Source organism: Lasioglossum baleicum, chromosome 4 (genome assembly GCF_051020765.1).
Source record: "Lasioglossum baleicum chromosome 4, iyLasBale1, whole genome shotgun sequence".
Taxonomy (NCBI): domain Eukaryota; kingdom Metazoa; phylum Arthropoda; class Insecta; order Hymenoptera; family Halictidae; genus Lasioglossum; species Lasioglossum baleicum.
The window spans coordinates 18,448,667-18,474,352 of NC_134932.1; the positions used below are offsets into that span (position 1 = coordinate 18,448,667).

Below are 25,686 nucleotides of genomic sequence, written 5' to 3' on the forward strand. Positions count from 1 at the left end.
TGCAATGTTAATTTTGGGTCAAGTTACAGAGTAAAGAATGTTAAATAGCAGGTAATATAAATTTGTCGACTTTTAGGGTATACGAAATTTTTTCCATAGAATCAAATAATTAACCTTCACTCTGCGTACATATATTCTAATGTTAACCCTGTAGTGGGGTGCAATCACACCCCTGCATGTTCTCAGTACAAAATGCAAAAAAGAAATTTCGACTGTAAAAATAATAAATTTAATTTTTTTTGTGAAATATGTCACCGATAGTATTCGTAAGAGAATTTTGGAAATTTTCCATCTCGCAACTTTTTATGTTGGTACGTGTACCTTAGTCTGGGCGTGACTTCACCTCTATACTCACAGTTAAGGTTAAATATATCATTGAGCGAGGCAGAGATTATCTGAAAATATATAAAGTAGAACCACAATAATTGAGAAAATTACAAAATAGAATAATTTTTGGAAACGGGTATTTGAACGTGTATATTACGCGTTTGATATATCCAGTGTCCCTTCCATTATACTAAATCCTCACAAAATGTCATACCATTCATCAAAAATGATTCAACTCGTACACAAACAATAACAGAAAATACTAATAAATTAATAAACTATTGAGTTTACGAGGTGCAAATGATTAATAATATGGAACATAATACAGAACGTTGATAATGTAGAATTTCAATACCGAAATGAACGCAATGAATTAATTAAACCAAAAATGTAGCAAGATTGCTCAACTATTCGAGACAATAAAATTCAGGCGTTTCAAAAATGAAATATACAGAACATAAAACTCAATGTGCTTAAGCAGACGTTCCGTTCACTCGTTAACTTTCGGACAGCAAGCATTAACTCAGTCACTGAACCAATCATTCTTGCGATCGCCACATTAAGCATTCTAAATCCTCGTGTGGTTATCTATTCCACATAATTTACTTGTACGAGTACCGTACATTTTGATAATTCTATAAAATATTTCTGTTAATATTAATCCTTACGAAATTGATAAGAGAACACACCAAAGTAATATCCTTCAGTTACAACACCAATTTTATAATGCCAGAGAGCAAATAGTTCTTATAAGAATAATTTTGTTATTATCATCTTATCGAAATGATTAAAGAAAGAAAGGGCCTTATATTTGGCTTCTGCATTTTGCAATTGATACGGACAATTTTAATTTTTCATAAAAACCCACAGTTTCGTAATCGCCGCTTCAGAAAAATCACTAAACTTTAAACTGATAAAAAAATGTTAATCGGAAACTTTGGAATTAAATTGTAAGGCAAGGAGTTAATGATAAGGTTGAATACCACTTCGGTATGTTCTCTAATAAGCGATAAATCACGATTATGGAAGGAGATTCATCTTGAGGGTATCTATGCAGCAGTTTGCTCCGGTCTCTCTTCGAGGAGCCATCGACAGTAGTACAGGTAAACGTTAGCATCGACGCGACGACGTCGAAAGCCAACAGCAGTTCAGCCGGATGATGGATCGCAGCCTGGTTTGCATTCAATAACTCCGGTCTGCCGGTGTATTTTCGATTTGGCATTCACCGCAACCCGATTATCATCGTTAACGCATTTAATTCGCCAGCCACTCGTTGTCGCGCCATCCCGATCGATGCATTATTAATTATCGGCATGACAAACGCAATTAGCGGTCGGTTATCCCGCGTCGGGCGACGCCAGTCGATTTGTCCTCGCCCCCCACCCTTTCCGAACGCGTAATTTTCCTAATGGAACGAATTTTCCTAATGTAACGCGACCGGACCTAATGAATCGGCATGACGGAACCTCGCACACCGACCGGATGTTCCGGCTGATTCGGTAACTGCCGCCGCCGGAATTCCACGGAGAATGCGTTTCCGGAACCGGATGGAAACTCCTGGCTCGTTCTGAGGATATTGAAAACGTTTCGCTTGGTCACCGCCGCTTCCTTCTTGCCTTTGTTTCGGCAAACGGCGGGCTAAAATCGCCACGGTGTTGCTACCTCGGCGGAAATATCCTATATCCCAAATTTTGCACGGATGTGCAAACTATAATATTATTTTTAAACACGTTCACCGCTGTATCGCCCACATAGGTGTGACGGAATTACTCGCCCGTATTTAACGATGAATTTTTTCATTAATATACAATATTCTAATATATGTGGGGAGTCTGATGTGTTTAATATTTACCATAACAAGAGAAGGAGTAGAAATTGATTTAATTAGAACTCACTTGTTCAGCCATAAATGCGTATCACTCGGCTACTGGGAGACACTTTCACTTTCTTTTAGTTTTCACAAAAATCCGAAGTCTAGTGATTAGTCTGCTGACTATTAAAAACATATATTAGTCTTCAGAGATGTTCTCTCTACCGCGGTTCGAACAACACTGATTTTATGCAAGATTTTTCTGAAGCGTTTAGGGAGGGGTAGTCTATTGTTTCGGAATTGGATAAGTCTATGACAGAATTGACCTGGTACGACGAGTCGGAATAGATACAGGTAGAAATGCGTATAGTAGGCCCCTATATCTATTATTGCCGGGAGTAAGGCGTTGATAGGGTTTGAAGTTCCTTTGGTGGTGGGGTTTTAGTGGGTAGGGGCAGGGAGTTAGTCCCGTTTTCCCCAAATGTCAGCTTAGGGGGAGCCGAGTCCCACACTACCCTCTCTGTCCGGTTGAGAGAGTGTGCGTAAAAGCATTTCCCCACCGCCACGAAAATTTAAAAAAAAAAAGGGAGGGGTGGTCTGATGAAAAACGCGATCGGAGCTGGGTCACCTTTTGTAAATATTTACCGATAATTCTACTGAAATAACGTTTACAGCATTTTTTAAACGCCTTTCACATTATTTCCTTTATTCTCTCGGTACGATCTCAGACGAAAAGTTTTTATTTTTATACCCTTCGGTATTTGAATGAAATGCTTCTGCTGTGAACTAATTTTACTAAGATCGAGTGGGGAGCGTTCCATTAACCTGAAAATTCAAAATTCTGGCAGTCTCTACCGAGGGTAAATATAAATGAAGACGGTTCGCTAATTTTCACGTAATTATGCGAACCCTTTGAATCTTGAAATTCAGTTACCGGCACCGGCACCGGCATTCCAAAACACCGTTGTGGAATAATTTACTGTAAATGGAAAATATGTAGGTCGAGAGCGGTGAACGGAGGTGAACCGTACCATAATTATCTGGCCTGAAATGCCAGAAACGTGTATAACGAAACCTATTTTCCGGCTTATAATCGATCATGAAAACAAAAAGAAAATATCCGGAGCGTATCCATTCATACGAAATTCTTTTTTTCCACGAACACCGACAATAAAACGACCTACAGACGATACAATGTATCGTACAACTAATTGTACGAACTTGCAAATTTTAGAACACTTCGTTCTCATTCATAGGAAAAGTGACAAAACACAAAATATAGTTCTAAAGCAAGTATAATAATAAATATATAAATTTTGTGGTGAAGAGAGAGATAATGAACATAATGAACTAAATTGAAAATATATTGCTCTAAACATAGTACAATAACAAATATATAAATTTCGGCGTACTTCATAACTAATCTACATAACAATTATCCCAGTATCGAGATAACAACAAATTATTTTACATTTCTAAGTTGGTTATACACAATAAAAGAAATTGGCAATTTTAGTTTTGAATGAACGACTTGTCCTATAATAATAATAACTTAAAATTGACAAATTGGCTGAAAGGGAATGACTGCTAAGGCGGTCCCGTGTTCTGATTGCAAATGTTTGATTCAACCCGTTCGTTCATTTACCTATCGGAAGGGATTAACATTTCCTGTGATACCCCGTCTTTATTCGACGGACGAAATAACAGCGGATATCAGTTAGTCGCACGCGGAATGGAATCGAAAAGCCAGCTTAATCGAGCTCGCGGGCCGATCTTGCGCAAACGTTGCGTGTTCCATGCTCGCAGAAAATTGAATGATCGAATCAAACGTCGAAAAGTATCGCTAAGAGGATCGACTCTGGACCAACTCGTTACAGGAACAATGGAACGACTCTGAACGAGATCACCAGTTAAATATTCGTTCCGTAGATTTAACAAAACTCGAAATTTACAAGCGATTGAACGGTCGATTCGGACGAGAAAGAATATATTGCTTCGATAAAAGGAGAACTGTGGTGCCCAAGGTGGTTCGGAACCCACCTTATAAAAACTGTAGGTCCCGTCGCGAAAAAATCCTAACAGGATTAAGTGCGACGTAATATTTTCGGTTATTATCGATAAAAAAAAAATAAAAGGAAAACAAACCCTGCTAATTCTTTACGACACCATGTACTTAACTTTGAAGTCGTTCTGCCCATCCTTTGTTTGCATCTTTCATGTCCTATTTTCTGATTCTACTGCAATGTAGTTGTTTGTACCAATTCTTTGTAGCCGAGGAATTTGTTCAGTGTAATTTGAGAGTCAACACTAAAAATTGTTATACCATCATTCACAATATTGTTTACATTATTAAATATGTTGGTATCTAATCAATTACTACACAGTTAAGTGTTGTATGAGGTATTAGATCAATTTCATATCCATAAAATGAAAAAATCATATACAATGGAATTATTCTAGGTCAGAGAAAATGTGTAATTTTCAAGTTAAAATAGCTCCGACTGCAAAGGGTTAACACTAAACGCGGCTGTTTTACGCTACCTTATAAAAATACCAAGACTGTATCTATATAGGGTGATTCTACACGTAAAAATAATTCGGAAAAGAAATAAAATATATACCTTTAATCAGGAATGAAACCAAAAGAAATGACAAATCTTGGTGTTTTACAAAATCGCGACATTTTGAAGTTACTTCTACTGAAAGAAAATTTAAAAAGATCGAAGTTTTGGAAATGACAAACCAGAATAATTAAAGATCGAACCCACCGCAACATCCCTATCAAACGAGTCTGTCTAATTTAATCTGACCAGGTTCTCTAGCGGAGAAAAAGCCCATGAAAGTTCCACCCTCGCCGAAACGCAGCCCTTTCGTTTCATCCCTTCAGCGGAGGGGGCGCGTCGACGTGATATCGTAATTAATAATCCATTTTGCTAGTTTTTGCCGGTGCACCTGACCGTCGCAGTCCACCGCTTACCGCTCACGGATAATTTATTATAGGCGAGCACCGCATTACTCCTATACTGACGGCCGGTTCTTCGTTAATGCTCGTCGAAACGTCTGTCAACTGTCGATGGCATCTCGCGCCCCGTTTTGTGCCCCGTTCCACCCGCGATACGTTTATTACCGGGACGCGCAAATAATTTATCCGGTTAATGCTTGCAGATTTCGACGGTATATACCGAACCGTTCTCATAATTGAGGCGAAACCTGCTGCAAACATTTCTCCCTTTAGATTAGGTGAATATTAATGTGTTCGTCCACACATTTGCCAGCACAGACACTTTCCACTGTGTTATATATTATCCATACTGTATTTTTCATTTACTTGATTCCACGGGCAAGCGATGCCTCAAGAATTCACATTTTCATAGACAAATAAGAAATCAAAATCGTATTATAATTTATTTATTAATGCTTTAAGCCAGATGGTTTATTTGGCAAATACAATAATGGAAGTAAATTCTTATGACAAATGGGTTAAGCAAATTGTATATTTTCATTCAATTTTTTTGCACCAATTCACATCTTTATTGCATGAACCTTTCATCATTTCTCGAAGATTTTTGTATTTTATAAATAATAATTGCAGGATCTTTACTACTGGACTTACAGACTTTAGAGAGTGCGTAGATTCTATGCACGGCGTTAACGACGTAAAATGCACGACGATTCTCAGTATAATAATTGCTGTTGGTAAAGAAAAACTATCTACGTACAGCATGAATAAAAATTTTCAAATACAGAAGAATAAAAGTGCTAATAAAGGTTTAGGTGTGGTAATAAATTTCCGTATTTATGGCGTAAGCGAACGTGTTAGACGTAATGAATCAAAAGCGTGAACAATGTACCATTGTGCTTCGTATTTTATTTTTACGTTAATAATCCCCTTTGCCGTGGCACGATAAATTTTTTTTCGCATACCGGTCGTTACAGAATAATCTATGAAAATAGGAATTTGCATAAAGATCCGCAGTCTGTTAATAAGCATTTCGCCCGAATAAAAGTTCTTTGGTAGGAAAACGGAATTTCTGTTCTATTCAAGCCTTTTTTAAATTAGTTCGCTAAGTTACGAATCTGCGTAAATATACCGTTATTCATTCCGTATTAAATGCTCAGAGGACAGGCACTTTTTTCGAATATTAATGCGATCTTTCGCAATGGAAAGTCACATAGAATTGGGAAAATGGAATTTGATAGTACAGTGCTTTCACCGATGAGAACGTGTTTAGTGTCATTGTACAGAGAAACTAAATGACAATTCCCTCAGTGGAAGCTATACGAGAATAAAATTGTAATTGGCTAATAAGAAATTCAATTTGACAAACATCATTAGGAAAGCATAGAATGAATTTGATTAGACGCATTCATCAAATCATGAATTGAGCTCATTCTTAGGACATTAATGTTACACACTCGTCGGAAATAGAAAAGATGCTGGGTTGATACTTCACCATACTATGTTTTACTTTTTAAATCGACAAATTGTGCCCTATTTATAATTATGCAGTTTAAAGAAATACATTTAACAACGCAGTCAGAAAGACATTAACGATCTTACCTCGTAAAATGTATAAGGGTTAGTGCATATTTGTGAATATCATCCGAACTGGATGTCTGGAAGCTGGTGTATATAATAATATAGAAAAATGAAAAGAAACTCAAAGATATACAGTGACTAGGAAAAATATTCGGACATTCTAAAAAGGACGATAACTTTTTTAATATTGTGTTACACGATTTGAACTTTTTTGGTAAGCTAGAGCAATTAGTTTACTACAGGATGTGAAAAGAAATTTTTTCAAAAATGTATCAGCAACTGATCGGAATTGTAGAATAAATACTAAAAGTTGCATTTTACAACTTCTATATGTGGGCCTACATTGAAAATTTAACAAATACGTTTTGTAGATCTGTGTCAATAATATGCACTGCGAAAGTTTAATCAAAATCGGTTGGTGCAGGATAAAGACGGCAGCCATGGAAAGACGTAAGTATTCTTAGATACAGGTCGAAAATCGGGAAAATCTGCAATTTTTACTATCTTTAAACGTTTGTAGCTCATTACAATGTCGACCGATTTGGACGAAATTTTCAGAATATGTTTAATCGACACAGATCTATAAAACGTATTTGTTAAATTTTCAATATAGGCCCACATAAAGTAGGTGTAAAATGCAACTTTTAGTACTTTTTCTACAATTCCGATCAGTTGCTATTTTTGAAAAAAGCTTTTTCTCATCCTGTATTAAACAAATTGCTCTAGCTTCCCAAAAAAGTTCAAATCGTATAGTACAATATTAAAAAAGTTATCGTCTTTTTTAGAGCGTCCGAATATTTTTCCGAGTCACTGTATAGTATATTGTTTTACAGCCTACTAGGCGGTACAACAGATTCACGTTCTTCACAATAAAATCGAACCATATCTAACAATCGTTAATAAAAGTGAATGTCGTAAATTGCTAGAGCTGCCACGGTTCCCGGTTATGCATCGTTTGCGAATCGGCGAATGATTAAGGCGATGTCGATCGATACCGAAATTTCCAGCTTATGTCTAATGGTTGCCAATTAGCGAGGTATTATTGAAGTGTACGTGGGCCACTATGAGTTAGAACATATCGGCAGATAACGGTCAGGAAGGTGATGGGTGTGAGGGCCTGAGAGTGGGGAATAATGGGATCGAGGGGAGAACCGCATAGTCTGCCCTTGCCGAGTGAGCCTCATTAGGCAAAGTTTGAGAACCGGTCGAGTATTATCCGACACGGAAATGGAGAAGTGGACTCTGCGAGTGAATCACGACGAGCAATCGTTTAGAGGAGAAGAATTCGACCCTTCTCTACTTGGCCCACCTTATCTAACAACCTGACCGCCTCGGAACGGAGCCATCCATTAATCTACGTTTACGCGTGCGACTGATGCGTACGGGCTGTTCACTTTTTTAGGAAGCTAACTGCGACTAATGGTGCCCTGTTGGTAATTAATGTGAGGGTTGTTGGCAAGTTCGGCATAGACCGGATCACCCGCAATATCCTTTTACTCTTTAATCCTTCCCTTTAACATCTGACCTGTCGGCTGGACCCTTATACACACGTGTACTTCTTTCTTTAGTTTAAAAATTATTATTAGACTGCGGATTTTATGCATTTATGACAAAAATGGGTAGGTGCAATTTAAAACAATGGACAAATTAAAAAGAATTAAGAACATCAATGTATTAGTTGCAGCTTATGAACATTATTAAAGAATGAAAGAAATTATTACTTGGCCCTTGTTTGTTGTAGTTGACGCAAACAATTTTTATTTTGCAAAGTTCCGCAGTGTAATTATTATACTCTCTCCGAGACCTAACATTTGATAAGATATTGTACCAATCTGCTGAGAATTTCTTTGTTGTTAGTAATGCAAGAGGTAGAAAACAAAATAGAACATTTTTCTTCACTAAAAGATTAAATATTGGGTTGGCAAATAAGTTCGTTCGGTTTTTTACATTGGAATAAATCACAAAAACCGAACGAACTTATTTGCCAACCCAATAACTACATATGTACTTATTTTTTTCATACATGTTAGCGCGGGACAATTCTTGTTCACGCTCGCGCATCTCCTAGAGACATCGCTACTTTACTTGTGCACGAGCGTTGCACAAACCCGACGCTTAACGTGCCTCGCGCTTTTTGTCCGTCATCACACGTATTTTAAAATTTTAAGTATGCATAAGTATGCATTAAGGACGTTGTTAAATTATTTTCAACATATTGACATTATCAAAAGAAGAAATATCTAATTTCTCACTCTCGACTTAGAAAATTTTTATTCTTAACTTCATCGTTTCTTTAATAACTGGAACGTATAACTACAGACATGTCCCATTTTACCTTGTAGAAAAGTCTGGATCATTCATTATGGGAAACAAAAAGTAAAAAAACTGAAGTTGTTAGTATAACATCACAGAAAAACATTAATTACCGTGATGATAAGCTATTTGCCTCGACTGAAGAATCATTCTACAGTTCATGTACGACAACGGGGGCTGAGAAGACCGCACATTTATCTTTTCTCCTGAACCATGCGCACTGCGAACGTAGACTCTACTTCGTATAGCTCTACTAATATTATTCTTACTGTGAGTGGTAGAACACCGTAGCGGCAGCCATGTTGTATGGTTACGTTTAGGTTTTAAGCATTTGAATAAGTACCATTGACGACCCAGGCGGTTCACAAGTTAAATTCGTTAATCTGGAAATACCAATACTGTGACTTTATTGCAGAGCTGCCCGAGGTTTTGTTAACCAGAGAAATTTTATCTTTACTGTTTGATTTTCCAAAGTGCTTTGCTATAATTCCGGAAATTTTAAACTTTCTTTGCTAGTAGAATGAGTCATCCATAAGACATTTTTTATTTCTTATAACGGGACTGCTTTGTGGACTGCAATTATTCCACGAAAAGATTAAAGAATTTGAACTTTTGTGAAACATAGATGTTAAAAAAATAAAAATTAATTCATTGAATATAGTTAATCATTTGAACTTGTTAGTCTATTTATAGGAAAAAAATTGCACGAACTTTTTATCAGTACCTATTATTTTTTGTTTTTAATTATTTACATATTCGACAGTGAGATAATCCTTGTGACATGTCTAAAAAATTCAAAAATAAAAAATTATTCGTTTTCAGAAGGTGTACGAATACTTTATACACCGACTACAGTGAACCACAGTAATATTCGGACACTTTTGAAAAGACGATAATAGGAATTCTCGACGATTTTTGTTAATGAATTCTTGAGTCGGCTGGTTGTTCGTCGAATTCTCGCAGTGGAATCGCATTATCGTAGCGCGCGTCGGCCACAATAGGAGTCGTGAAAATAGGAGTCGGCCCGGGAACGCGTTCACATAATTTCACAGCGCCTTATCAAGACCACGTCGGAACCCGTCATCCCTTCGATCCTTTCACACAACCGGCCCAATCCCGAATTCAATCTGATGCCTCTGGTGGAGGCGAGCGCGCGTGCGCGCTGCGCTCAATTTTCGCTGTTCGAACAACCCGTATCCGCTTACAGGCATGGATACGTCCGACCGACAACCGAAACTCCCTCGTTAATCACGATAGTGGGATTCTCTCCTTCGATCTCGTTTGTGCCGATCTGAGCGGTGTCCGATCCGCGTTCTAGCTCGTTTGCAGGGAATAATTTGTTTTCTGGCGTCTTCGGTTCCCGTTTAGGCCCAGCGAATCGAGCCACGCAAATTTACGGCTGACCCCCGGAACGTCTCTGCGCAGCGAGATTAACGACTCGCTATCGGGCACGATTGATTAATAGCAGCCGCGACCGGTTGACGACCCCCACCGAAATGAAAAAGATCGGTTTCCGGTGGATGACATTTGTATCGGCTGTCCGGAGTTCTATCGCGCGCCGACGAATCATGAGCCGCGACCCAGTTCCCTTCCGGAAACCTGGTCTGCGTCGCTTCCGGAGGAAAACGCGATCCAGGGTTGTACTTCGTTCGGTGGATTTTGTGACCAAAATGATACTAGACCCTCCCATTTCCGAACTATTAGGTTGCTGCATATGATACAGTGAGTCTTATTAATATTCGGATACATACTCGTAAGAAGAATCCCAACAAAAACATCCTGTAAACAGGAGCCAAGTTCCTATGGCCGTAAAAAGTTGTGAGATCAAAGAAAATACGGCCAAGTTCGTTAGTTTAGAAATACCTCTTGCAATACTGAAACAAGCGTTTGTAAAAATTAGTTTAAAAGAACGCTATTTAATTTTTAATGAATTACATGGAGTGCTAAATTATTTAAACTTGGCTGTTAAATATGTACATATTTATCTCACACATTCACTTCTTTAAGACGATATAAATCTTGAATGGGAACATTTTTATAAAAATTCTCCAGATAGTACGCGTAATAAAAGATTATTTCTCTACGTGATATTGACATAAGAACAATCTCGTAGATTTATCCTGCGGTTCAGAGACGTCCTCCGTCCCCGCAATTTCGAAATCTGTCAAGTTACACTGGGAAATTCTATTTTAAACTGATCTTACAGAAGCGACACGGTCGAGCAGCAACAATTCGGTCAATCGAATAATCTCGGGAACAAGCTCGACAGGAAACTCGGTGTACACAGCGAAGCTTGTCATCGGAGGACGCGGGATCACAAGCCTGAAAAATCTATCCAATTGCTTGTGTTACCAGTTGAACGAGCACAGCTCGCAATTATCAGGTTTGAAAATTCGAGCGATGTCGTGAATGGAGGAGTGGGGAGGGACAAAAAAAGTGGTTTTTGTCAAAGAACGAGGAGGAGAAAGGGGGACGAAGAAAAGCCGCTGATGTTACAAGAGTCTAGTAATTAAGCCTCGCGATAATTGCGCTTTTAATACCTCTTCCTCCGGCTCCGGTCGACCCCCAAACCCCCACCCTCATCCCCCGTTCTCCTGCCAGCCCTTCCTTTCCTGTAACACAGTTAGGATCAGCCTGGGGAGACTGAAAGGGAACAAAGTCCATTGTTTCTGTCGAGCGAGGTGAGAATTGATTAGTGATTTGATCCGGTAATGACTCCGGAATGGAGACCGGGATTTTTCGATCGATCCGTGAAAATGTTGGATCCGCATGACGTACTTGTGCCTAATAAAGGGAAATTGGACCCGATAGATCGACGAGGGGCTGGGAAATGTCATAGAGAATCATGGATTAATTGGCGCGGACGTATCGCGCTGTTTTTAGGAAGATCGTTCCGCCCTCTCGACTACGTTATACCTCGAACGAGGCCGTTAACTTCTATACCTAATTTTAATCAACGACCTTTTTAACTGTAAATCACTAATTTTTTGTTTTTTCTATTAATTTTGCACGTTAACAACAGAACTGGCCAGCTTATAATTATAATTATATTGCTTTGGAATATATGTTCGAACAAAGAAATTCATTACAAAATGTCTCGCGTAAATAATCTTATAAGTTAATAAAAAAATTAGAAACGAGTACTCCAACTTCGAACGTTAGTATTGACTCATTCCATAAATAATGCGAATTTCGTTACATATTTTTAGAATGTGGAATGCTAAGAAACAATCACGGTCTTCCATACACAATTCTATGAATTAGAAAAATTGAAAGAAAATATCAGTACAATGAAACAATCGATTGTTTGATCCGTCCCTTAAAACAAGAACAAGAAGACAGGAATGTAAACTCGAAGAAACGGTCCAGAAATCATGTTTCTTGTTCGTACGACACTTCCGGATCGCTGGGTTCGTTGAAACAGCGACGGTGTCATTAATTCGCTAATTATGTTAGATCACGGAGTCTATTGAAAAATAATTGGAATCATTTGAGACCCGTTAAAGCAGAATGAAATTATTCGGCGAGTCGTTGCGTTACGCCGCCATTCAAATGAGCCCGGTAATATCAGTGAAAAAGTGGATTTTAAATTCATCTGTTTGGGCTTTAACGCACGAACGAAATTATTCTCGGACGCGCGCCGCGCACGCTAATTGAAGAATGCCCGTGGAAAACCGGGACCGTCCCGTTTCCACTGGATTTTTCGCCGACCATGTGGATCAGGGAAATTTGTTTGCGACGACTAATGAAAAAACCGGATTGTTTCGAAACATCTGTATTACCATGACCATAAATTCGGCCCGCGCGCGGACACGCTCTGTTCCCATGGATGTCCATTAACCGTGCAGCGACATTCGCTATTTTTGTTTTATAAGCATGCAATGTACTGGGAAGCAGAAAAGTGAACGCCAAATTAATATGTCCTTTGAAATTGCTCACAGATCCGGAAACGAATTACCTAGTATAATTAGTATTGTTTATACAGACTGTCCCGCAAAAAGTTGTACAACATTGAAGGGGTGAACTTTTCCCTTTGCAAAAATCTTCTCCGTCGCTTTGTTAAGGAGTTATTAACGAAAAACACGGACCAATCAGAGCACGGCTACGACGCGGTGGGCGGATTCCGGCTCGGCCAACGCTAAGACCAGGCTCAGCGCGAGCCATCGTAGCTGCGCTCCGATTGGCCTGTGTTATCCTTTAATAACTCCTCAACGAAGGGACGGAGAACATTCTCGCAAAGGAAAAAGTTAGTTCCAATCTAAGGAAATCACCCCGTTCAAGGAAGGACAACATATTTGGGAGACTCTGTATACAGTCAACCCTCCTTTTTCTTAGATTATAGACGTGTGGATATTATATCGCGGTGTAGTATCACTATAACGCGATTAATTCATACCGTGTTATATGGAAGCCGTGGTATGTAAAACTCAGAATTAGAACAAATCAGATAAAATTAACACACATTCATCGAAAAGGAAAGAAATTTTTAGGGGCGATTTAATACAATCTACAGTTTTATTCGAAAATAGTGTAAATTGAGCATCCTAACGACTTATAAGAATCTCGCAGCTTACACGATTTGTAAAAAGAAGTATTTATAGTATACAAGCATAACTTTGGTCATGGACTTCGTGCACAGAGATAAGGAAGAGAGTTCATATAGAAGCGAGCATCAAATATTTACTCGACTTTATCTCAATAATAAAAACACACATTTCTGGCCGTGCTATTGGAAACTCCTATATTGTACAATCAAAAGACCCTATTACCTAGTTACACCGTCAGAAGTAGCTACATATATTCCCTGGCGTAAACACTATAGCCACTTATACAACATCGAAGCATTTTGTTACTGCGATTCAGGTCCCAGTAGTCTGATAATTTCAACGAAGCATCGTAAGAATCAAAACTGTATTGAAACATCCTAGAGAAACTGTGTCAGCTACATATGTTTATGGTTTTTTCAGTTTATGAACTGTTATTGAACCTTGTATTCTATTCCACTCTGCTTCCTTCATTGATTAAAATTGTCTTCTCCCAACTCGTGAATACAAAAACAGTTAAAACATTCATGATTTAGTCCAATGTAAAGAATATCGAATATTATTTTACGTGATCGTGAAATAGTGAATGACGAATTTAATAAAAGATAAAAATATAAAGGTTTTCTTTAGTAGAAACAGAGATACATTCCTGTACTATAAAAATCCATTTACAATTGGCAAGAAAATATTCGCCTAAAAACATAACATGGCATTATCACTTGAGTGACATTGCTTCAAGAGACTTGAGTTTGACTATTATTTATTGAACATATCATATCAGAGTTACTATATTGTTTTGATGTTCTGTTAAACATAGGATATTTTTGTTTATATAATTTAATATAATATTCTTGTTTTAATTACCAGCCATTCTTTAGTAACAACTTGCCCCACAACGGGCAAGCAAATATAAAAAACTTATTTCAATATTTTCATTTAAAGGTTGGAATTTTAAAATATAATAAATTTGACAATAAATTATTCGTTAAAGATAAAAATATCTATTTATATTATTTGTATATGTTTCTTCAAAATCGGAACTTATAGCCCCAGTCTCCCCTATTATCTTGCGAAAAGACCTAGCTTTAAGCTGTTCATGTCGTGAAAATTTTCGAATTAATTCCACGGTTCACGGCCCACTGTGGCGGCGTAGAAGAAATTCCGCGGAACGATGTTTCGCGATAATATCGGGCGCTGCGTTGAAAAGACCAGAGATATTCTATGTTGGAGCTCGGTTCGTCAGTCGGTCGAAGGCGTAACGACATAACAACGAGGATCGATCGGCCGCGTCGGCCTATGGGGGAAACGCTGGCGGCTCTGGGTCGCTCGTTTTCCCGCTTTTCACGCGGCAAATTATACGCCGTGGCTCCCGCCGTTAAATATTTCGACGAAGTCGGCGCGGCTGGAAAACGCTCGAAGGTAAATGAAGACGCGCGCGGAATAAATCGATAGCTTTTAAGTCCACGCTCGAGACACGGTTTCCCTCCGGGCGACTGTTTGTTTCGCCGTAGATGAGATATCGGCTCGCAAATACGCGGATAAGTGGAGCCGCGCACGGAAGCTCTCTCGCTCGAGAGGGCTTTGCATTTATTTCAGAAATTAATTTCTGCCCCGTGAACGGGGCGAGATCCTGGTTGCCCATCAACCACCGTGGCGAAACCGCGTGTAATGATCGACGATCCACGGTGCTAGGCATTAACAAGAAAACAATCGGGCCGATCCTCCAGTTACATTGAAACCGGAAAATGGATGCGCCAACTCGATCTTATAATACCCCGTGATTCTAAAAAGAGAAAACGCTTTTCGCGACATTTGAGTGCTGCATTTTTTAATGTGAAAACAATATACTTAGAACTTCTTGGTTCTTAACAATTTTCTTGTAGAAAAAGAAAATGTATAATTAGTGTGAGTCTCTAGAATCACTTTACCGCTTTAACATTGATATTGATGATCACAAAGGAAAATTATTCCCAAAATATTCGTCTAAAGTGAACATTTATTGTAAATAAAAATGTCTTTCACTTCTTAATAATTTAAGCAGGTGGAAGTTAATGCATCAATGCTCTTAAATTCTTTTATTCCTGAAAGTTACAGCTATTTACTTTTGACATAAGTGAATTTGTATTCTGCAGTCTGCTAATGAACGGTGCAGCCACGTTTCTATTTCAATCCTTCCCGTTTAAATTTGTATATGGACAGTCTAATCGCAGTTGGAAAATGATAATAACTCGAACGGCATTAAGTCAGCGCGATTCATATTTTAGTGTGATTCGGAATAATCTGCTTACCGCATCGGCTAATACGAATTAGCAATCTCGTTCTAAAAAGACGCGATCGGTCGCAGTCGCTCGAAAATGCAATTAATAAAACACAGAGCGCGAGCAAATCGGTATTTAGATCATCCGAATTAGTTAACAATATTTCGCCGGATTAACGAAGCCAGTACCCGGCGGTATCGCTGTACAAACGACCTGTCCACGGTACCATCAACGTATAAAAGGGCGCATTATTGCACGAAGTAATTATTTGCGATTGCGTGTCGGCATCATTTATCCTGTCTGTTAGCCAGGTGTCACTTCGCGAGCTTATTCAAGCTATTTACGCCGCGGCGTTGTCTCGTTGCTCGATTTCATCTCGCTGAAAAACTCCATTCGATTTTCGTTTAATTTTTCTCGTAATGATATTGCTCGAAACAGTCGCAGTTGACTTCGTTATTGATATTAAACTTGGACGCGCGCGCGCGCGCGCGTGTCAACTGTTTTGAATAACGAACACCGTCCGCTTGCACCGTTCTGTACGCGCCGCGTTTCCTCTCATTATTAACAACAATTTAATTCCCATAACACGTAACGCGAAAATGCGCCCGACAACCGGTCAAATTAATTGTTTTCAAAATTCATTCCCACTCGTCCTCGCTTGTGCCAAGTCCAACGCGACACTTCTTCTAGAAAATGGCACCAGTGCGGTGGCATTCGTGCAGCAAATTTTCGAAATGACGTAAAACCGAAATTATTCAAGAGCTTTCATCGCGGAACGTGTTTTCTGATCATGGTGGATATTAAACGTCGCGGAAATGCAACTTTTTTGGTTGAAATCCAATTCTGAAAACGTCAATCCTGGGCACAAATTGTGCTTCTGTGTGTTCCAAACCCATATTGGTTCATGTGTGAATGATTTCTACGCGTTTAAAGACTTCTACATGCTTTTCCGGATTTCAGTTTTTTAATCGGAAGTTTGGAAGTGATATTATTAAAAGATTATTGACTAAGACCATTTACAATGTTAAAAAAAGGAGATTACATTTAAGTAAGTTCAGAAATTAATTTTTACCATGTCCTATTCGAGAACTGTAGTTCGGCAGTCAACGTGTTAACTAGATTTTAAAATGAACCTTTAACATGAAATGAGCCGTTTATTTTGAAAGTGGCCTTAAGTCCATTTCCGAGAAAAATCAAGCTAGCAATTTTAATATTTACATTTCAAATTTATCTTTTCATTCTGAACCAAAAAGTAACTAATCTATTTAAAATCACAATGATTTTGTAAAAAGGAAATGAGCTGGTTAATAAAATGATACAAATTTTTATTTTGAAAGTAGCCTAAGTCCATTTGTCAGTTGTCTTATTGTTAGTATCAGAACATTCGTTTTTACCGAATGACAGAGATTTTGGCGTCGTAGACATGTCATTAAAGAAAAATAATTTGCTGTCTGTCCCCCAAGATTATTATAATGTTATCAAGAAGTGCCGGAAAGGTAATAACTTTATTTTACATTAAATGAAACAAGAGGATTTCATATCAACAAGATTTTTGGATAATGTAATTTTTAAAAGGGTAAAGAATTCTAACGGAGAAACAATAAATTAGTTAAAGATTTCCTGAATTGCATAAATGGTGTTTTTAAGTTTTTTAATGAAATATAAAAGAAATTGAATATTGTTTTTTCAATTTGAAGCATTTTAAAGCATATCGAATGGACTTGGGCTGTTTCAAAATGACAAATCTAGTCGCTAATTTTGAAAGTGGCTTAAGTCCATTCTTGATAAGAAGACACATATTATTCACTTAATAATTGCTATTATTTTAATAGGAATTGTAAATTTAACTCTCTTAGATGCACTTAAGGAGTGTGATACATTGGTATACTATACGTATATTTTTAATGTCATTGGAACGCATACTTTTAAATATCTCAATTTAAACTTAAATGGTGTTAGGCCACTTTCAAAATAAACGGCTCATATATTCTATTAGACTAAATTCCGTTAGAATTTGTAGAACGCAGAAGAATTAAAGGAATGATAATATTCAATTTCAACTGCAAAGTTAGTAGTAATTAAATTACTTGTGTATGGTGAGGGGCTGGAGGTTGTAGCCCGGCAGTGTGAACGTGTTAAATCAGTTTCCCTTAAATCCGGGACTACGTTCCGGCGTATCTGACGATCCGATCGATCGACGTCCACGAAATATTAATCGACCGGCAAAATCCACCGGAGGCCGATCCCGGAAGAGATAAGGGAACGCGAAGCCTAGCCGGTTCAGATCGGGATCTCGGCTGTGTTTTCTAGTCGAAAAATCGCGGGGTTTGGGACGTGCACGAGCCACATCCCGGCCTGCTGTCGTGTCTAAATCAGATACCGGTGTAATTGGCCTTTATCGGGCCTCGGACGCGCGCGTTTCCCTCCCGCTGTGTTCTTCGCTGCACCGCACGCTGGCGACGACGTTCAAGTTTACCCTGTTTAACCCTTTCGACCTCTTACGCAATCCGTTGCACCGTGTCCCAGCCCCGGAGGGTTGGCGTTACGTTAATTAGCATAGATAATGGAGCAGGCTCTCGGTTGTGCACGCGTGTATCCTCCTCCGCCCCGTGGCACGCTTTCCCGCGGAGAACAAAAGCGATCGGGGAGGGCCGAGATAAGTGGAAACAGTCTGTGTGCGCTAGCCCGACGTTTGGATAAATAGGTCGGAACCGGTGGATGCGAAACAACGCTCCGGATCGATGTTGCTGAAGAAATTGTTGCGCGTTTCTGCCCCGGAAATTCGGAGAATCTTGACCCCCGCGTCGATTACAAACACCACTGGCTGAAATGTATAGTGGATCCACGTATAACGCGATACAGAAGTCCGTATATGTGCATTTTGTGTGGCAGTACGTGTATGGTAGGTTCTCGTGTAAAATTGTTTGAAAAGACATTACATAGAACTCACAGGGTGCGGCTGGACAGGTAGTACAACCGACAGGGGATGATTCTACGTGTAAAAATAAGTAGGAAGAAAGGAATAACAATTCTCATTTGACTTCTCGTTTTCAAGATGATTGAGTTTACAGATTCTTTAGTGCTTTAGCGAATGCAGAAAGTAGAATCGGTTAGTTATGGTCAGGCGCGTGGTCGCAGAATTTTTGAACTCGATTTTCTCGGAAAGTTGTTTTCTCATGTGGCATCACTCCGTACAAAGTCTCGCCCGATGCGAGCGTGTTGAAGAAGAGACACCTTCTTTATTTCAGTGAAAAAATCAATCTTTGCAGAATCTCTTTACAAATATCTGTGTAAAATCTGAATGTTCTCGTAATTATTACTGTTAGTATTTGGATTTGAATAGTTAACATATAATATATACCGCCGTTTCTGTATTTTCAATTGTTTCGGTGAATAATTATTGCAGACACTTCGCATGCAATATGCAAATGGTTCGAAACAGAAAATGTATAGGAATATTATAGGATTTCATGGTATGTAAATTTATACGACTTACAGGTAATTATACACTAGACTCCAAATTAATTTCCGGCTGAATGAACTAATACATATGAGAATAAAATTTGATAATTCGAATCTAATGCATCCATAGATGCTGAATTAAATTTGAAAAATATATTCTGCATAGGAATATTTATTAAATAGTCTTGTTTCTTTCACAATTATTGTCATGATAAAAGTGAAACCTAATGTTCCCCACTTATTCCCAGTAGTACTGCTGTTAAAAACGAAATGAGCCTGTCACAGTTTATTAAATGTGGCACAAAAGATGTTTAAACATTGTCCTGCAATGCTTGAATATTTCTAGGCGATATATTCCCCAGCATGCTCGCAAACGAACACGCCGAAGAGCGTAATTCCCGTTTCCACACACTTTCTCCGCTGTTTTATTTAAAACACACAACACGAACGGTATTGACATTAATCGTTATAAACTGTAACCGTCCGATGATCACGGTACGCGTTAAACTCATTACAATATCGTGGAACATGAACCGGAAAATGGTCGGTACAACGTTCGATTACGCGAAGGTATTAAAGTCATTACTGGCGCCGCATGGTTACGTTCAATTATATCTGCCGTATTAACTGGAATACGATTACAAATAATTTATATTGCAGAACGAGTGGTAATTAATTTTCACACGCTGCTTTGAAATATTTTACCGTTCCCCGTAAATTCCCTGTGTTTGTCATACTGATATGCAAAAGGGGCTGCAATATTCCGCCGATTATCATCGATTACACGCGGCCGCGGAAAATTCGCATTCGCATTCGCCATGTTGCTCGCTCGCGCCACCATCGCACCGCACCGCACCGGTCCCCTATGTCAAATGTTTTTGCCGAACCATAATTACGATTCGCCGGCATTACGGCGGGGACTCGAGTGTATCCGATGTGTCGGCCTCGAGAGTTCCCCCTGTTTTTGAGCCACAGATAAGTGGAATGAGGACGCCGTTGGTCAGCCAAGTAGATAAGCGACCCGGTGCAGTTCGAAATCGATTGCATATCTAAACTGAACCGAGTGCTGGCCTTTTGTTGTTCCGATAGAACGAGGGCAACGGCGAAAAGAGAATAATTACGTTCGCGAGACTCCGGTCTTATTAGCAGACTGCGAATGTTTATGCAAATGCTAATTCTTTTAACCGGCGAACCATCGACAGAAACCTCTTAACAGATTAAGGGGATATTCTGATATTGAACTTTCATTTTTGGCATTTTTATTAATGATTAGTGGATTTTATGCATTTTTGACAAAAATCAGTAGATGTAATTTAAAACATTGAAAACATTAGGAGAACTAAAACATACTATTATATTATTTTCAATCTATTGGACATATTATGAAAAAATAATTTTCTATCTCTTAAAATTATTTTCTTAAACAATTTTTATTTTGCATGAAGATCCGCCGTCGAATTATAAGTGTTCTTGAGTATGTGTACTGAAGGATTCATTTGCATTTGTAAAATAATTTTCATACCAGATCATTGCATTAGAATGCAAGCATACTGTAGGTGCCTGTCACCGTGTGTAGAGATACCGATTTCTCTATTAATTTTATAGGAAAATCTCAATTGAAATTCCTCTCACACTTTCCCTGTGAAAATTCTATTTAAAATTTCTATGAACAGATTTAAAATGCATGAAGGAAATTTCTACGGTCGTCTAATTCTTGTGTGGCCCTTCAAAATGCATGAATAAGTCTGTGAAGCTTTAATATTCAACAATTTTTATATAAATTTTAATTCTGAATAATCTAGGTTGACGGTAACCGGCTTGAATAATCTAGATTGAGCTCAGGATTAAAAAACCATACAAATTGTGTACTTAAATGATAGAAGGGCTAAAAGTGCCCTGGGCAAGAAATGTCTTCCAATACAAATAGAAAAAAATAAAATATATTGCTGTATTTCAAAATAGCAAATTGCTGAATTTCACCCTGAGGGTTAAAAGGAACATACGAATAGTGTACCTGGTTTAAAGGGTTAAAAGGGCCCTAGGAGTTTCCGTACCTTGCTCAAGGTACTCCAAACAGCTGATGCGAGTCTTAAACCTCCTTTGATACCGATTGTAATTTCGTTTCCGCATGGGTTAACCGTCTTCGGCACTGAAAATCGAGTTTGGAATTCATAGGGTTCTAAGAATTTTGGTTTCCGTATCGACCTTATTTCTCCCCGTGCGCGAAGGGACAATTCCCCGCGGGCAATTTCGAACGAACGAATTTTCGGCGAATGTAACTTCGTTAAAAGTTACGCCCCGGCGCGGAATTCCGAGGAATTTCGCGAAACCGCGCGCTGTCTTCAGTCACGGGACATAAAGCATCGATTTTTAAAAGAACTTTCGCCGGGAACGGTTGTGTCGAAGCAGTTCGTTTTTCAACGTTATTATCCCGGTTAATCGTTCGATGAACATTTGCGAAATTCGCCAGTTATTGGATAGTTCTGTTGCCATACTTTTCAACTCGATATCGACGGCAGCTTTCCGAAATATCCGGCGGTGATTTAATCCGCGGGGTTCTCTGTAAGTGACGGCGGAGTGACAGGAATCCGTAGAATTTACAAAATTCAACGTCATTCCCGACACTGTCATTTCACTCTAAAGAAACATCCCAATTTTAACTAAATTCCGACCACCGCGCCGAAAACATCTGCTCGCTAAATTTTCTCGGAAATGGCACCGCCGCAGCGCTGGAATTTATATAGCGAATTTTCGAAATGACATCGCGTAAACTCGAAATTATTCAAAAGCCTTCGTCGTGGAATGTGGAGTCTGTTTTCGGATCTCGGTAAATGTTGGACATTGTGAAAATGTATATTTTCGTTTCGAATCTCGACCCGGAAATGTTGAATCTTGCCGAACGAATGTCCACACACTTTACCGATGTGCGCAAAGGAAGAATTGAAGTTAACGTAGTGATAGTAAAATAACAATCGTACAAACTCCAGAAAACAAGTTAATCCATTTAATTCTCCATGAAGCTGTATAACTTTGAAATTACATCTTTGTCATTTTACAAGTCTCATTTTTCAGGTTATTGCTAGAGTTACTATAAAATTTTATTGCTCGCAGAAATTTTGGTAATTATACAGAAAAGGGTACACCTCACCGATTTTGATGACTTTGAGATATGTATATTGTGAAGTTTATCATTCTGAGGTTCATCAAAATCGGCGAGGTGTACCCTTTTCTGTATAATTACCGAAATTTTTTATCTTGTGTAAAGATCCGCGGTCTACTAACAATACCCATAGATATTTCGTCCAGGGTATAATTAATATTTCATTTATATTTCAGTGCTTCTAACTGTAAATTATGTTTGGCAACTCCGCGTCACTGGCTCGTAATTAACGCGTGTATCGTAAGACGAGTTTACTTGAATTCAAGACGACAATAGCTGGAGGGGAGTGGTCTTATGCGCATCCCCCGGCCGCATGCTCTTCGTTACGTGGTAAAACACGTACCGCTGCACACGCGTGGCGTGCAAATGCACGTAATTGCAAGATAAACACACGCGTATTAACGGTAGGGGGTGGAAGGAACGTCGTTGTTGCTCTCATTACGCTGGTTTACGTTTCGCGGCGGCAGCCGAATGAGTTCTCCACCGCGTTTCCGGAAATCTATATCGGGCTCGTTAACTTCCCGAGTGCTCCGCGCCTTCTCTCACGATCGAGACTGTAACTCCGAGGCAAGAAAGAAATCCTCTGTTCCATTACCTTCGCGAACACTTTAAATCGTCTCATTTAAGCCAGCCACTGGACTTCTTCTTCTTCTTCTTTCCCGGTCGCTGACTTTTATCGCCATCCCAATCGATTTATCGCGCAACCGGACGCGAAAAAATATCGATAAATGCTTCGGCAATAACTCGATTCGTCGATTATTTTCTCCGTTTTGGTGTGGTAATCTATATCATCGGTTTCCTTTTAATCGTGTTAACAAATTTTGATTTTCTTTCACCTTCCTTTACTTGCAAGGAATGATCCTGTATTGTTCAATATTACGTTCTTCATTTTTACAGAAAATTTCCCCCCTTTTTTTAAATACATATTGTGTCATGTCACCTCTTTTCCGGATCACATAGGCCATCGGTTTCAATCAGCCATTGATATTTGCGTTGGCACACATGGAATATTGATTTTATTGAGCTCACAAAACAATACCGACTCGCTTCTACGTTACATCCAATATGCTCGCGAAAAACTATGTTTTAATATTATCAATTTGCGCAAAAATGATGGTCGAGTTCTCACGCTTTACATCTTGCAAGTAACGTTTTTCAATCCTATTTATCACATTTTCTCAATCATTATACTACAACAAATCCAAATTCAAAAATTTTCTTTTCGATAATGTCCTCAAGAGAAAGTATTGTATTGCTGAAAATAACTCGCTGCTACAGGATTGAAATATGGCTGCCATTGAAAAAATTACAAAAACAAATCATCTAATTAACGACAAAATTACTAGCAATAATTAGGAACATAAAATTAAAGATTCCCAGCCATATTTCTTCAGTAGTATTAATGAAAATGTGAAATTATCGTTCAGCCTCAAAGAGCGTATATTTGACGAGCACTGAACATTACAGCTAGCCTCGGTGATGCTGATAGCTAATCATGCTTCCACCAGTGAACTTTACTTTCTGACGCGGCTAAACATCCCTGGATTACGATGTATAATGTAAATTCAATTGGACGCAGCCGGGCGCATTCGCGTGCACTGCAATTCCAAGAATTCCGCGCACAAGGGAACGGTTTCATAATTCACCGTAATGACAAACGTTTCGGACTGTATCAGAAACAATAATCGCATTACGGCGCATTAACTATCGCTTTGTACTGTTGCTCATGCGAGAAGGCTCGACCCAATTACACTTACCGCAGGTTGCAGCGAAAATGTAGTCGCCGCTCGGAAAATTGCAAAAACGTGTCGATCAAACTTCCATATAAAATTGTCGGGTCCACGATTGACAAGATCACGGTTTTCGGGTTACCGTTACCGAAACCGCAAGAATATTCAACGCGCGAAGGTCCGTCTAGCTTTGGTCAGAAACGTGTGAAAATGGCAAAGACCGCAAAAAACCGAAATCACGACAAAATTTCTTTTATTTTTCATGTTTCTTTAAGAAACTCTTTCCAGCATATTTGCGGCATTTTTCTGATTAAAATGATACCAAACACGATACCATTCGGATTATATTTACTTGTTTATTTCACGATAGAACGGAACCTCGAGTATCCGAACCGATGACTTCTGAAGTCTTTATCCGAATACGTACGTGTTTCATATGCAATAAGTTCAACCTAAATGAGTGTATATACAACATCTAGATTCAATCTAGTAATGCATCTAGTTTTTAGGTTAGTTTGGATAATCGAGGTTTTACTATATCGCGGATTAAACGAGTAAATACGATACGAATTGTGTCGTGTTTGGTATCATTTTAATCAGAAAAGTATCACGAATGTGTTGGTGAAAGTTTCATAAAAAACACTGGTCTCGATGTTTTATTTACTACCTGGAAACTTTGAGAAAATTAAATAGAACAACAAATTTGATTATACAATTGATGATACAACAAATCTGACTTAATCAATTCTAAACAATAATCATCTGACTCAATCAATTCCAAACAATAAATGCTGCTGTTTAGAAAACAAGGTCGGAAAGTGATCGCACGTACAAATAAGAAATGGAAGAAAGAGAAGTTGGATCGCATAATCCTCGAATGTGCCACTTAGCCGTCAGTAAAATGGACAAAGAAACGGAAGGAATAAAACAGCCTGTCGGGGGTGGCCTCAATTACCTAAACCAGCAAAGGCTCGAAGAAATGGCGGGATAATAATTTTCAATGTAGCGTGTAATTACGGTTATTCGTGCGATCCGTTTCCCGTGCAATTTTGTAATAACACGGATCTCCGTATTATGTCTGGCCTTATTTTCGCGCAACAATCTGGCCGGATCTTTTGAACAAACAAATACAGTTTGGTAGCATGATCCCGTCCCGGAAGGTAGTAAAACATCCGGCCGTGGATACGTATTCAAAAGCGATAAAGTTTATGCGCGCGAGCATTTAATGATGGAAAATTATACGAACCAGCAAGGTAAGCCGAATGTATAATTTATGAAAGCACGCTCGTTCTCGACGTGTCGTTAAAAGGTACTCAATGCACAGCAACCGTAAGAAGTGAGCACGCGCTTTGCTCGGAACGCTTGGGACACTAACTTTTGTATATCTCTGTTGCTGCAATGTTTCTGCGGATGCTGTTGTCATGGTATTTTTCTATGTGCTTCTCGTATGGTAGAAATTATGTAGAATTATATATAATTCTATAGAAAAGATACTCAATTTATTAATGTAATCACAATATATAAATTATTCTATTTCATTGA

General features: G+C 38.7%; 1 protein-coding gene across 6 annotated transcripts in view; it reads right to left on the reverse strand.

Annotated features, from left to right (window-relative positions):
• LOC143207819 (agrin-like) overlaps positions 1-25,686 on the reverse strand; it is a 580,688-nt gene that overhangs the window by 87,341 nt on the left and 467,661 nt on the right. The gene's annotated exons all lie outside the window — the stretch shown is intronic.